The sequence below is a fragment of the Hordeum vulgare genome, chromosome 7H, assembly GCF_904849725.1.
Source record: "Hordeum vulgare subsp. vulgare chromosome 7H, MorexV3_pseudomolecules_assembly, whole genome shotgun sequence".
In the NCBI taxonomy this organism is placed as follows: Eukaryota; Viridiplantae; Streptophyta; class Magnoliopsida; order Poales; family Poaceae; genus Hordeum; species Hordeum vulgare.
The window spans coordinates 97,312,021-97,328,322 of NC_058524.1; positions in this window are offsets into that span (position 1 = coordinate 97,312,021).

Below are 16,302 nucleotides of genomic sequence, written 5' to 3' on the forward strand. Positions count from 1 at the left end.
AACACCACATCCCCACGGAGACGAGCTTGGTCTGATCAAACCCAAACGCTCCTGCTCATCGAGTTGCCTCTTGAGTTCCTTCAACTTTTGTCGACCCAGCTTGTACGGCCGTTTGCACACTGGCTCTGTGCCTGGCTCAAGCTCAATGACGAACTCCACTTTGCGGTGCGGAGGCATGCCTGGCAGCTCTTCAGGAAACACATCTTGATATTCGCAGACTACTCGAACTTGCTCAATGGGATTGATCTCACCATTTTCATTCAAAGAGAACAAGCGGATTGTGTCATCGCGCGCCGCAAATATGATCACATCCTCCGAAGAGTGGGCCAGTTTCACTTCTTTAGCTGCACAATCAATTGATGCCTTATTCATGGCCAACCAGTCCATACCAAGGATCAAATCAATGTCGGACTTGCCCAAGACATACGGAGAGGCCAGAAAAGCATAATTGTCCATCTTGATAGAAACATCCGGAGCATGGGTACTAGCATGCATGAACTTGCCTGGTGAAACTACTAACAACGGACTAGGAAGCTCTTCAACAGGAACATTATGCTTGGATGCAAATGGAATGGAGAGGAACGAATGCGAAGCACCAGAATCAAACAAGACTTTAGCAGGAAAATCATTGACTAAGAGATTACCCATGATCACATCTGATGAATTTTCTGCCTCAGCTGCATTCACCATGTTGACTCGAGCTGATCTGGGGTTGAACTTCACAAGAGCGTTGCTAGGAGGTTTGCCTGGAGGAGGAGGCGGCAGACGGAGCTGAGAAGTGCATTTGTTGGCATAGTGACCCTTCTGCCCACATTTGTGACAAGTGACATCTGCTGGCTGCCGGAACTGAATCTGAGGAGGCCCCTGCTTCTGAAGCTGATATCTCTGCTGGAAGCCAGGGTTGGGTGGGTGGGAAGAACCACGTCCACCTGAGTGCCTCGGCTGCTGAGAGTGCCGAGGAGGAGGAGGAGAAACCCAAAACCTGTGTTGCTTCTGAACCACCTGAGTCAAGGAAGACCTGGAATCTCTGAAACGTTTCTTGGAGTTCTCCACCCTGAGCAAGGCTGCCTCTGCTCTAAGAGCTAAGTTATAGAATTTGTCAAACTCCTCAGGACCGTGCAAAGCGAGTGCTAACTGCAAATCCTCCTTCAAGCCACCCCTGAACTGGTATATCTTGCTCTTCTGATCCGGAACATCCTGCAGCGCGTAACGGGCCAGCTCGTGGAACTCGACATTGTACTTGTACACAGAATTGCTGCCCTGCTTCAAGCGCCTGAACTTCTCGCACATCTCCTCAACAAAACTGGAAGGGATGTAGTGGGACCTGAAGTCACGACAAAACTCGTCCCAAGACATCACCCTGCCACCTCTAGAGTCCTTAAGCTGCTGCCACCAAATAGAAGCTTGCCCCTTCAACTGGAATGTTGCAAACTTGACATAGTCCTCTGGACGCACATTGCTACACTCGAAATGCTTGTTCATATCACGGATCCAATATTCCGCATCAAACGGCTGGTCGCAAGAAGTGAACGTCTTAGGCTGGTTTGACAGGAACTGACTCAGACTGGCGAAGTGATTCCCACCCTGCTGGAAATTGCCCTGCTGATGATTGGCTCTCTCCTGGATCAACTGCAACAGCATCTGAGTGTTTGCATTGGTAGCTGCCATCATCGCCTGCCAGGCCTCTGCAGGAGGAGGCGGCAGCGGTGGCGTAGGAGGAGGTGGAGGCGGCATATCCTAACGCGCTGGGGTCTGACGAGTTGGTGGAGCCATCCTGAAGACGGACAACATATTAGTCCACAGAATAATTGAAGATATGCTGAATCAAAAGACAGAATATCTGAATAGAATTTAGCATTACACTCGAACAACATAGCAAGAGTGCATCCCCAAAGTAACAGACGACAAAATTCTGATAAGGGCCACTGCAAACAAGTGTGAGCTAGAACTGCTCGGAACAAACATATGATCAAGATTTCCCCAAACCTCAATCAAGCGTCTGTAGGAAGATAGTCCTATAAGATAGTACTAGATAACCCACCTATGAATTCCCGAAATAACTGGTTAAGCAATCAGGTACACGGATACAAGGAGTATTTCACACAACTCCTACACTAACCCGTCACCTGTATCACATCCTTCAACACACGACCAACATCTCGGACCTTCATCTACAACAGATCCTCGTGATCACAACGATACAAAGTGTGGTAGTACCGCCGAACAACCTACATCAGTACTGGGGACGTCGGGGTTATCTCACCGCTACCCGTATTGAAGCAATAACGAACACCCTCCGTTCTTAGATACTCAGAAATCTGAATGATGGCGATGTGCGCGATAATCCCTTGAGCTCAACTCCCCTGATACTTAGAGTAGATAGGAGGCACCAGGACATGATTCCGTCACATCGAAATCATATAGATTTCGCAAATACCCGCGTGATCCTAAAAAAAATTTGAGCGAGAAAAGGAGTAGAGTTAAAGATTTCCTAAGACGGAAGCCTCGCCAGAGCAAAGAATAGGAGAAAAAAAGAAACCTGCTCTCCAATATAACTAAGACTCAAAACATATTCTAGACTCGACTCAGCCAAATACGATCACACAAAGGCTCCTATGGTCGTAAGGCTCTGATTACCAACTTGTAACATCCAAGATGCGGTCCTTTCCGATCTGGGGGTCGAGGCCCCCGAATTGGAAAGAAGCGCATCTAAGCGTTTCGCAAGCAAGTAGACATAGCACATAATAATAATTAGAGTAGACAATCTGGGATTCAACTGTCTTCTTATTAATAATATAGAGTACAAGGCAGATACAAACAAGGTAGTTCCGGTACAGACTACAAAACAAGGAAAATGCTATGCTACCCGCTGCTGGCCCACGATCACGACCACGGCTCAGTCCTCTGGATAGTTCACATAAAGGCGATCTGTCTCCTCGTCGTACTGCCACGCCAGCTGGGTGCCGTCGAGATCATCTGTCTCTGGGGTACCTGTACCTGCTCGGAAGTTTGGAGGAATCCATGAGCCACGGGGACTCAGCAATCTAAGACCTTGGTGCCAAAACTAGTCACATTATTTGGGTAAGGAAGGGATGAAGTGTTTCAGGCTGCTGCCTCCTATGATAGAATAAGTGGCTAACTTACGCAAAAGGGAAAGTGAAAGTGGTCTATACTAACGATCAGGATTACTTGATCAGAAGGTGATCCTGAACACCTACCTACTGCATTCATAACCCCACCGTGTTCCCGGTCGAAGAGAGATCTTCGAAGGGACATTCACGGTTACGCACACAGTTGGCATTTTTATTAGTTTATGTTTAAGTTCTCTAATACCGGATGTTAACAAAATATTCCAAGTTGCCACATAACCGCGGGCACGGATTTCCGAAAGATTAAACCCTGCAGGGGTGCTCCAACTAGTCCACCACAAACGAACACAGGCTGCAAAGGCCTCCTCTATCACGAATCTCATGATCTCGTCGGATTCCTTAGAGGAAAACCTCAACTCTGGGGAAAACCAAAGCTTCACTGGGATTCATATACGCAAGATATACCGCTAAGGTAAGACAAGACTAGCAGGACCTCCCGTCGTGTCGACGACCCTGATAAGAGCCGCGTATCTCAGTCTCAGGACACGACAGATGAGCTAGACGTCGGGATGGCTAAACCTCTGGTGACCAGTGGGGCCCCGGACATCGCTCAGGTGGGGCCAACACTCATGAGGAGCACTGGCCCAGTTTGTTGATTAAGTTCCTCGGGGTAGCTATTCCCTATGCAGATTATTATGTGATTAGCAGGTTAAAACCAAAGTTGGGTCCTGCTGGACAAGCCTTAACACTACGCGATTTATCAAGGGGGTCCCCATAACAACCCCGAACGTGTTAGGAGCGATCTTTATGGAATCAAACAGCGGTAACCGGTAACTAAGGCGGCAATAACGGAACAAGACAACCGGCAAAAGGCTAGGCCTCCCGTCATTTACCAAGTATATAGGTGCATTAAATAAATAACAGAATTTATTATAATGATATCAAGCTCATGTCACCACATGAGTTTAAAACACCTGCAACAAACAGTGCTAACATTAGTAGCTGAGCAAGCCTACCTAGCCATACAAGTTTGCTAGGAAAGAGTACGGTGTTTAGGCTCATGGCATATGAAGAGGCAATATAATTTTAGTGGTAGGCAGCGAGCAATATGACATGGAATCGAAACTAACATAAGAAGTCTAGAGATGGGATCAAGGTCATATCATCTTGCCTGTGATATCCTCAGCTTGGAATGGTTCTGGATCGTTCTGCACGTACTCTCCTGACTCCACGTATTCGTTCTCCGCTCCCGGTGCTACCCAACATAAGAATAACAGCCAATGAACAGCAGCCCCACAAAATGCAACAATCACATGATGCATGAGATGGAAGTTGAGCATGCACCACTATTCCTATCACTAGCACAAGCAAAATAAGCTACAGCAAGTTTCTGGACAGAACTTTGCACTAAACTATTTGGACATGAATGGGAATGACATGAACAGATGCATCTCGTAAAAACGGTGCAAAACCATATAAAGTACATTGCAAACGGAGCTACGGATCAACGGGAATCAACGAAACAAGATATGAAGCTTTACGTGAAAGATTCAACACCACACACACATTTGGCGCAAATCTGGTATTCCCAGGTAGCCAAGACATGTAATAACCCAACATGAATGAAATGGAACAAGGTAGGACACCACAACAACAATTAAGCACAAACTTTGAACAAAAAGGCAAAACTACATAATCTGCCAGTTTCTGCATCTTAGCTGTTTGGGAGCAACATGCAACATAGTTACCGGTCTTCAAACATGACAAATAATATATGTGGTTGTTGCCAACCAAGAACACTACAAGCCCCAGCAAGAATCACAGAAAAATTAATTAAACTCTAGAAGATACAAGGCCACAAACTTTCCCAAAACCATTAGATCTCAGGGACTTCGTGAAAATTCCTACACCTGAGTTTCTGTTTCTGTTCTGAAGCTTTTTGACAGCAATCAAAACACAAGCTACTGGACTCCAAATGACTTTAAAATTGACAGGAAGCTTCACAAACATACCAGGTTCAAAATACTAGCACTGAACCAATGCCAGTTCTCAACAGAATGACCAGCACATCCTCATCTACAGGTGAAGAAAATGTTTCCAGCATCCCAGACTTGGTGAAATTTTCAGAGTTCAAAACTCTGGAATTTTCCAGCCACATGCCCACTTTGTCTAGGCTTGGTTTGCACACACATGTCACCAAGAGGTAGTTGACACCACTATGGTGTTGAGCACAAACCCCTACTATTAACACACAAAATCCATGCCCTTGGGCTCCTCCTATACCACACTACAAGGAATATGCTAGTACACGACGCTATTTTTTCGTCGCTACATCGTCACGGTTTTTCATTTACGACGATCGCACGACGAAAAACCAAGCGTCGGAAACGGAGCGTCAGAAATGAACAGCCACGACGTTTTGATCAAAATCGTCGTAACTTTACGACGATTCCTGGATTGTCGTAACCTTTACGACGATCCTAAATCATCACTGACAATCAAACCCAGTCCTACGTGGCAGTCCTACGTGGGAAAATTACGACGAAATCAAAACGTCATGGCTGAAATCAGCCCAACCCATTTCAATTGATCACATGGGCTCGTTTTATTTTTTTTGGGCTTTTCTTATTGGGCTTTTTTTTGGGCCTTGGCCTATTTACATCCACTTTTAGTTTTTCTTTTTGGAATTTTTTTGGACCCTGGCCTTTTAGTGCCTAAATACATTTGGTCCAGTTTCAGTTTTGGCCTTTTTTTCATTTTTGAATTCAGCAACTTTTTTTTCAAGAACTTGGTTTCATTTCTATTTATTGGGCCTTTTCAACCAATTATTTGTCCAATATTAAATGCAGCACTATTTCATATTCAAATTAAGAAAACTCCAAGTCGAATTAAAATCATCCATCATATAACATCACATAATACATCTCCCAGGTTTACATAACACAATAACTCATCTCATCAATACATTTCCTTACACAGGAATATAGCAAGAGCGAACAAAATTACACAAGAGAACAATGGCACATCTGCTACTATCCCAACACTACAATGGACTTCATTCTTCTCTCCTATGAGACATGCTTGAGATGCAACAACTTGTTATCCTGCAAGAACATTACACCGCACATGAATCAATCGAAAAGAAATAAATATAAAAAATATTAGAAATAAAAAGATTTGTGTTCATCTTGAAGATGATGTTAAAAATATCCTTCGTATCACAAATGATTTATCCGTTCTACTGCAACAAAATATAACCACAAGTCAATTGTATCTACACATATTTTGTGTTGAGAAGAAAGAATGCGTGTGTGTGTGCGTATTGTACAACAATAGCATAACAGATAATGATCTCTCAGTTGCAGGCTTGCAGCTGAATTAGTGGTGCGAAGATTTGATTATGAACATAGCTGTGGCATATTTGAAAAGTACATTAATTAAACAGATCTCAAAAGTTAAAGCACGTGCATTACTACCAACTTGACAACAGGTACCAAAAATCCAACAACATAACTATGTGAGATGCAAAAATAGGATATGTTTATGACGTACTACACATGTGCACACATCCCAAAGCAAGTCCTGAAATAAAGAGCATGCCACTGAACTGAACTAGTGCATACTGCACACATGCACCTATGGTCCAACCATTTCACCCGAATTCTAAATTGGCAACTAGTTAACATATTAATCATGTAAGTCAATCATAACAAGCAAGTAGGCGAGAGGGAACGCGACGACGGTGTAGAGGATACAGAAGGTACATTTCAGCATTACATCACCAAACTAAACAAAGAACAATTCAAGAATATAAGGGGACTCATAAGTCATAACACCATATAAAATAAGCTTCTAATAGAAATGGCTAATAGATCAAGAGACTAACGCCTTAGTTTTCCTATTCTCTGGGTGGTTCCAGTGTTACTGGACAGTTTTATAATAATTTATTCAACTACGTCCTCGCAACATAGGTTCCAGTATTCAAGCCGAGGAAGACATCAACAGAGGTAGGATCAGATGATCAGTCCCTAATAATAGAGACTAAGATTCCAAACAGCACAAATTCATACTTTGCCGGTCTTCTTTAAGCTGAACAGGGACTTATGAGGAAAAGAGACAAAGTTTCCTATAGAGGGCACCTGAGCTCCCCACATATATGGATGAGCTTGGCCTGCAGCAACAGCAGGGGGAAAAAACCCATGCAGTTATAGATTTTCAGGATTGAGAGCCAATTACATGGATGTGAGTGACTCTTATCCACTTCACTTAGGGTTATATTTCCCACTGCCTTGGATTGGAAAGGAGCTCACCTGCGGCTGCAGCTTAGCTAATGGTAGCTCCCCGAGGGGTGAGTCATCAACATCTTATGTTGGTATTGGTGGTTGATCTTGCTGCCCAGTGGCACCTGCCTCATATGCTGATCACTGCATAATAACAGTGAATATCTTCATCCCATTACATGCACATAAAAATCTACTATTATGTCCACTATAGGCCAAAAGTATGCAGCAAGTACCTGAGAGTTGTGTGGACCTGTTGAAGCAATAAAACCTGTAACAGATCTTGAAGCAACCATGCAGCCCCATATCCTGTACAGTTTGCATGATATGCTAAAAAAACTGCAGTAACATCAGCACTAACCTTTTTTGGGGTGACAGGTAGCACTAATTAAATCCACAAGATTAATTAGGACACATTAGCAGGCCAGCATGCAGAAACCATCGTTGTATCAATTCTTGGACGACAGAACCACTAATTCTAGACATACTTTCATTGTCTGCTTAGCAATCGTACATCCTTTGTGATGAATTTCAAGAATGGATCATAGCTGGGAGAGCAAACTGCAGGGTTTTTAAAATGGGAAAACACAGCTACTGTCCATAAAAACAACAGAGCACAGCTAGCATATCAACACCGGCCTCGCATCTTGCTCCCTTTTCTACTAGTAAACAAGCAAGCAAGCAGCCTGCTGGATGGATTATTGTGGAGGCTAGCTTACATATGGATCGATTCCTCGTGGATTCTAGTTGATGACGAGGACTGGTGGCTCCAACCGCGGGACTGGTGGCGTTAGCGGTCATGCCTCTTCGGTTCTTCATGGTCGCCGGAGCGAGGGATGGGTGCCGACTGCCTAGCTGGATCTGCCCATGGCATCGGCGGCTGCACGCTCATCATGGCCACCTCCTCAGGCCTCCACGAGCCTTGTGAGGAGGAAGGAATGGCCCCGGGCCAGGGTTGCATCGGCGACCTACAGAGAAAGGAGTGAGCGGTAGCAGCACGCCCATGCAGTCTTCCGCTGCTACACTGACGGACACCATCGTACAAGTGCAGAAGCAGCTGAAGCAGAAGAGGGCTTCCAACGGCCCTGTGATTGCCCCTCCAGAGAAGGATTTGGGCGCGGCGCAGAGGAGATCTGCGGTGGGTGGTGGAGGGGAGCTCACGGTGAGGGAAGGGGATGGGAGAGAGGAGGATGGAGTGGGGGAGGCCATGGACGGCAGGGAGCTCCGTCGGAGTGAGGTGGCGGTGGCGATCTGGAATTGGGGATGCGGCGACTGCGATTTGGAAGGGAGGAGGAGTGGTGTGACCGAGAGAGTGGCTAGGGTTTGTTGTGTGTGTGGGGGGGGGGGAGGATCTCGCAGTGGGTGGGTGGATTTAGGGTTAGACGGGGGTTAAATACCCCCGGTTAGGTGGGCTGGATGGGGCCGGCCCAGTTTGGGCCGAGGGGGTTTCTTTTCCCTTTTTATTAGCCGTTTCTGTTTTTATTTCATTATTTAACAGATTTTCTTATTTTAGCGGAATAAAACCCCTTAAAATTAACAATTTATAAAGTAAAATTCTCTTAGGTAATATTCGACAGACCCGAACATTTTTATTTTGACATTCGAAAACTTTTATCGCCGGACTTTATTTTTAAATTTTAACATGGTTGGAAACATCTACGGTTTTAAACATCATTTATACATAGACATAGTTTGACTTTTAAAAAAACTAATACACCTTATATTTTAGAATGGAGGGAGTAGTTTCTAAGTGCTAAAAATAAGTAGATTTTGTGAATCATCTATAAAAAATATTGTGCAAAAGGGCATCACTGAAATATTCACTCAACTTAGACCACATTTTATGTATTCACTCAACTTAAAATTCAAAAAAAAATCAAAAAAATAGAAAACCTTCACATTGTGTCATTATATGTGACAAAGTTACTAGGTAAAATAATAACCTTGTAATATGGCAATTATTTCTAAAAAATGTTCTCGGAAATAAGCTATCATGTGTGAAGATTAATGGCTTTCAAGCCAAATGATCAATCTTATGGTCACATTCATGACATAGTTTGTTTAAAAGATCTAATATTGTGCACAAGGGTGCATATTGAAATGGCAAACAATGTTACTTAAGGAAGTTTTCATTTTCCTTGCATGAAAAATTCATTTTCCATTTTTAAGTGCCCAAAATGAGTTTTTTTGTGAAGGACCTACCATATATTTGTAACAAAATTGTACCAAATCATTTTTCTAACATACTAGGACATATTTAACGTACAATTGACCAAATGGTTGGGTGTCAATGGATTTTATCGACCTCTCGTGAAAAAGACAAATTTTCGTTGAATCAGCTGAAAACGGGTCAAATTTGAACTGCAGCTACATTATAGTTTGCTCTTTATTTTACTTAAAAATCATTTTAGGTACACAAGTATCTATTTAATAATAGAAACACCAAAATATTGTCAAGGTTCAACCACTAGGTAGGAGCGGTCATACCCGATGTTTTGACCGTGTTTTGAAATGACCATGAAAAATTCAAAACAAATTCAAAAAAATGGAAAACCATTGCATTGTGTCATTATATGTGACAACGTTACCAGGAAAAGTAATAAACAAGTAATGCGACAATTATTTTAAATAAGTGTTCTTAGAAATGGGCTATCATGTGTGAAGATTCATGGCTTTCAAGCCAAATGATCAATCTTATGACCACATTCATGACATAGTTTGTTGAAATGATATAATATTATGCACAAGGGTGCATATTGGAATGGCAAACAATGTTGATTAAGGAAGTTTTCATTTTCCTTGTATGAAAAATTCATTTTCCATTTTTCAAGTGACCAAAATGAGTTTTTTTGTGAAGGACCTACCATATATTTGTTTCAAAATTGGACCAAACTATTTTTATAAAATACTAGTCCATATGTAATGTACAATTGACAAAATGGTTGGGTGTTAAAATCTTTTATCCACCTCTCGTGAAAAAGACAAATTTATGTCGATTCAGGTGGAAGCGGGTTAAATTTGAACTGCAGCTGCATTATAGTTTGCTCTTTATTTTTCCCAAAAATCATTTATAGGTATATAAGTATCTATTAAATTAGAAATACATGGCGTGGTGCCTTGGCGTCGAGGTTTGGATGGTGGTCGAGGGCCCCAACTCCAAAGCGTGTGAACTTGCATGTCAGCCGCATGGTCACCGCCTGACCGTTCCGTTGCCATGCGTTCTAGGTGGAATAGGCATGTGTGGTGGGTTGGACAATCCCTCGGGAGGTGTTAGCAATAAGAATACAATAGAAGAATGTCACGAGGAGACCGAACTAAGCTCAAACATAAATTAGCAGCCAAGTGTTTGATTAGCGGTGCGGGTAATTCACATAGACAATGGGACTAAATTTTGGCTGAGTATGATCATCTACTAAGGAGACTCTCTTGGCAAATTTTTAGCTCAAATGGAAGAATATAGGTGGCACTTGCTTTGCAAACTAACACATTGTGCAAAAATATGGATGTTGAAGATGGGATCAAATGAATGAATAGACTGAGCAGAAATTTAGTGTATGATGTTAATTTGGGCGTATGAACGCACTGTATAAAAATTATAACATTTGGATATGCAAAAGTGACACTTCCTTTACAATGTGCCAATCTGGACAGAAAATGGTAATTGAAACTGGGTTCACATAGATGATTGGATTAAGCTGAAATTTGGAGGAGGATGATAATTTTGGCACATTAAGGTACTGTAAAAATTTCATAAAATTTGGATAAAGAAAAATTATACTTCCTTCACAATGCTCTCTATTGAACAGAATATTGGGAAAAATATTGAGGGAAACTGGTGGAATGAAATGAGTTAAAATTTGGTGGAGTGAGGTTATATGGTCAGTGTCATCCCGTGGTAAATTTTCATCACCTATAAAGCAATATAAAGTCTAATTGCTTCACAAAATGAAAATATTACCATAAACAAAGATTGGATGATGAGCTCACGTGGATTGTTAGATGTGGCTAAAATTTTATGGAGAGCTATGTTTTGGGCACATAGATGATGTGGAAAAAATTCAACTCATCATGATATTCTTATCTAGTACTTCCTTCACAAAGCTGTTAGCTGAACACAAACTTTGGAAATTTGCTGAGAAATATTTACTAGGCAAATCGTTACGAAAGTTTTCATGAGGCAATGATTTGGATAGGAAAGAGTGCCCAAACAATATGAGGGTAATCAAAGAAATAGAAATAGCACTTCCTTCACAAAGTGCTATTCTGAACAGAATAGGAAAATGAATGTTTTTGAATTATTTTTGAACTATGGAAGGGAGGGTTTTCACATATTTTAGAAATATATAATCCAATGTATTTATGAGATTGTTTCGAGAATTTTCGGAATGATAGAATAGTAGGTTGCTTCACAAACTAGGATTAGATGGGATAGAATGGACCTACGAGTGACATGTCAACATAGTTAGAACATGTTACGACATTTTTACAATCGTCGTAAAAGTTATGACGATCTCATCTTATGTGGTTACGATGTTTTGACTCACATCGTCGTAATTTATATGTAGATTTGATCCCCTCAAACGGTTTACAATGATCTCGGATGAAATCGTCATACATTTATGACGAATTCGTCAACGACATTTTAAAAAACATCACATACGAGCATATTTCTTGTAGTGCCATGGAATCAAAGACCAAACTTTCAACAAAATGTAAATGCCACTCCATAAGGTATTCTTCTAAGATAGCATCTACATAGGGTGAGTTCCATGTGCACAATGACAAAGTGACATGGGGGTTTGAACCCCATGTTTGTGTCATGCACGTCAACAACACCCACACATATATCACAATATCACTAGCATCAAGCCCAACAAAATATAATTCCTATGCTAACAACAGAGTTTGCACACCCTCACATATGGGCATGTGATGGTACACACTCTCACATGCATTACTAGGATCACCCTAGGAATCATGTCATCCTCAAGGTGCAACCCCCACACAATCTACCCTAGCATAACTAGTAAGCTCCACCTTCACATGCTATCATAGATAGCCACCTAGTGCCTCACATCACATCAAATACATGTGGTGAGGGGGAGGCATCCACCCCACTAAACATATCCAAGCAATTAAGACTACAAGAACACCTTAGCCCACACTAAGGCTCAAAATATGGGGCTATACTTGATTACTAGTGCAACTTTCACACCTTAAGAACAACACTCACAAGAAACCACATCAATATGCACAAACTCCTACCAAGTGGAACTTCACACCACAAGATGCACTCATCGTAGGTTCACAAGGCTAGCAATACATCACCTAACAAACACTAGTGTGCAAAACAAACACACAAATAAATATAACTTAACTATACTAGCAGAAACAGAAATTAAACACCACTAATCCTAAGAGATAGTTAACGAGCAGAATTAACAGCAACAACAAGCCACTTTGTATAAGAGTTAGGAAAACAGAAATTAAATAGGCACAAAAAGAAAAGACAGCAAAAGAGAAACAGAGGCTCTTGGGAATCGAACCCAGAACCTCTGGTTCTAGCAACAGCAACACACCACTACACCACTGTCATCTAGTTGACAGGATAGAAGAAGGAAATAGTGTGAACTGCTACACTGGTCACTGTGCACAGAATTAGCAGAAACAAAAAGAGGCCAAGGGGGGGATCGAACCCAGAACCTCTCATCAGGCGCAAACACTCGCTACCACTGCACTACGGTTTGAAGTCTGAACAGGTACGCGCAAGAAAAGAAAAGAAGGGATACTCTCGAACGGATCTGCCCTCTGATCTACCTTACTCAACAGAGACACAGCAGGCACATACACAGTCCCATCTTGTCACTCCAACGTCGACGGGGAAGCACCCCGTCCGCGTCGCTGCTGGCACGAGGGGGGAGATCGACCCCTACTGCTACGAGCCTACCAGTGCTCTGAACAAAAAAAAGAAACACTCGCTACAACTGCTGCCTTGGTTCCTGACGAACAGAAGTCCGGCGATAGAGAACCTGACGGGCTACTCTTGCCGGCGTTGCTGTTGCTCCACTGCGCTACCGAAGACGATCTCTTGCTCACGACGTTGCGAACCGAGGGAAGAGCTCCCCTGCTACAGCTACCTCTCTACACCACCCTGACCGAGGAGACACACGCACACAACCTACTGGCTCTAACGAACAACACAAAGAGGACCACAAAGACCCCATCTCGGATCTAGGCGAACCAGGGAGGAAGAAGAAGGGGGGTGACATCCTCCCCTAGGGAAGAAGAGGGGGCGCCGATCGGGAAGGAGGAGCGCCGGAGGGGAAGAAGGCCGTCGACGAAGACGTTCTTGCGCTGCAGAACCGAAGAGGAGGAAGAAGACACCGCGGGCACGTCCTTGACGGGCTCGGGGTCGTCGGTGTGGCCGTCCTCCGGGGCTTCTAGCGCCGGGAATGGATCGCAGGGATCCACCCCGAGCGCCCGGACATGGCGACGGCGGCGAACGAAGGCGGGGGCGCGACGGTCGCCGGCGATGGCCTTCCGTTCTACTGGCCACTTCAACCATTGCCTTACCTGACAGAAGAGAGCGGGAGAGATGGGGAACGAGATGGTGGCGGCGCGAGATGGGAGGGAAGGAGGAACCCTAGATGAGGGGGAGAGAGCACGGACGCCAACGCGCTTAAAAGGGGACCTTGACGTTGCTGCTCACGGCATCAACTCCCCTCTCTCTCTCTCGTCTGACGGAAAGGAAAACGCGCGGGGAGGAGACGGCGTCAGGAAGGAGGGGGCTGCTGGCGTGGGCTCCTAGCAGCGGGAGGGAGAGCTACTGGGCCAGCAAAGGGAGGAAGCCCATGCTGCGCCAGGGGAGAGAAGAAAACGCTGGGGGGTTTTCTATTTAGATTAAAACACACAGGGAGGAAAAATAATACACAAGATAAACTACTGGGATAAAATCAGAAGGAAATAGCTCTTGGTCATAAGGAATTATGGCCCATTAGAATAAAATACGAAAGCAATATTTGGAGCCATTTGAAATAAATGTAAAACAGTATTAATTTACTGTTTTGGGTTTATTTGCACCTTTAAAATCAAAGAACAAATCAGCAAAATTACACCTCCTCGTAACCACAATTTACTCTAACCACCAGACATTTTAGAATAACTTTTGGGAAGAAGGAATTTTGACATGAGATAATAGGAGGGAAAAGGATTTTAAATAGCAAAGAGCTTTGAACATACTTAGCACTCACTCCTATCCATCTCACACCAACATCACATGCATCACACAAGATAGTGCAATACCACAACATCACCCTAGCAAGATCATATGCAATCATGACACCACAATACTAACTCCTACTAAGAACATATGCCAACATGATCATGACATGCAATCATAAGGTATGGCAAGGAATGATATGGCATGGATGCATGCATGCAAATGCAAAATAGAAGGTGACACATGAAATCATACATGCATAGAAACTCTCATGACAAAGTCAAGGTGGTCCCACATGGAAGGTTACAAAAAGGGAAAGTCCTACACTTGGGGCATTACAAACTCTCCCACACTACAAAGAAGATCTCGACCTCGAGATCTAAGACTGAAAGAAATCGGGAAATTAGGAACGGAGGTGATCCTCGCGTTCCCACGTAGCCTCTTGATCGGAATGGTGTGACCACTGCACTTTGAGAAACTTGATAGACTTGTTACGGGTCTTGCGCTTAGTCGCCTCGAGAAACGCAACTGGATGCTCGTGATAAGAAAGGTCAGGCTGAAGATCAATATCTTGAAGATGCACAGTGCGCTCGGGGTTCTTGAAACACCTCCGAAGCTGAGAAACAAGGAACACATCATGGACATTAGCAAAGGTTGACGGAAGCTCGAGCTGGTACGCGAGGTCGCCCCTCTTGCCAACCACTCTGAACGGACCAACGAAACGAGGCGCAAGCTTGCCTTTGATGCCAAAACGCTGCATACCCTTCATAGGCGACACCTTGAGATAGACAAAATCATCAATCTCATACGACATGTCACGGTGCTTGCTATCATAATAGCTCTTCTAACGGGACTGAGCTGCTCTGAGGTTGTCGCGAATGATCCGACACATCTCCTCAGCTTCTTCTATCATATCGTTGCCAAGGATCTGACGCTCGCCTGTCTGGGACCAGTTGAGCGGAGTACGACACTTCCTTCAATAGAGAATTTCAAACTGAGCCTTGCGAGAACTAGCTTGATAACTGTTGTTATACGAGAACTCCGCGAAAGGCAGACAATCCTCCCACTTCATGCCAAACGAGGTAACACAGGCTCTCAGCATGTCCTCAAGAACTTGATTCACTCTCTCCACTTGACCACTAGTCTGAGGATGGAACGTGGTGCTAAAGCGGATCTTCGTGCCCATAGCAGACTGAAAAGAGTCCCAGAACTTGGAAGTGAAGATACTCCCGCGATCTGATGAGATCATCATAGGTACACCGTGCAACGAGAAAATCCTCGAGGTGTACAACTCTGCCAGCTGAGCTGCTGAAATGGACTCCTTGACTGGAAGGAAATGCACCACTTTACTCAATTTTTCAATGACGACGAAGATAGCGTCATTGCCCTTCTTGGACTTTGGAAACCCTGTGACAAAGTCCATCTCAATGTGATCGAACTTCCACTCGGGTATCGGCAAAGGCTGCAAGAGGCCCGCTGGTCTTTGATGTTCTGCTTTCACCCTTCGACATACATCACACTCGTTAACGAATTGTGCAATTTCACGCTTCATACGGGTCCACCGGAAAGTCTGCTTCAAGTCATGGTACATCTTGGAACTTCCCGGATGAATAGAAAGCAGGGAATTATGAGCTTCTTCCATGATCTCCTTCCTGAGATCACCTTTCGGGACGACAAGACGGTCCTCGAAAAACAAAGTGTCCCTGGCATCAAC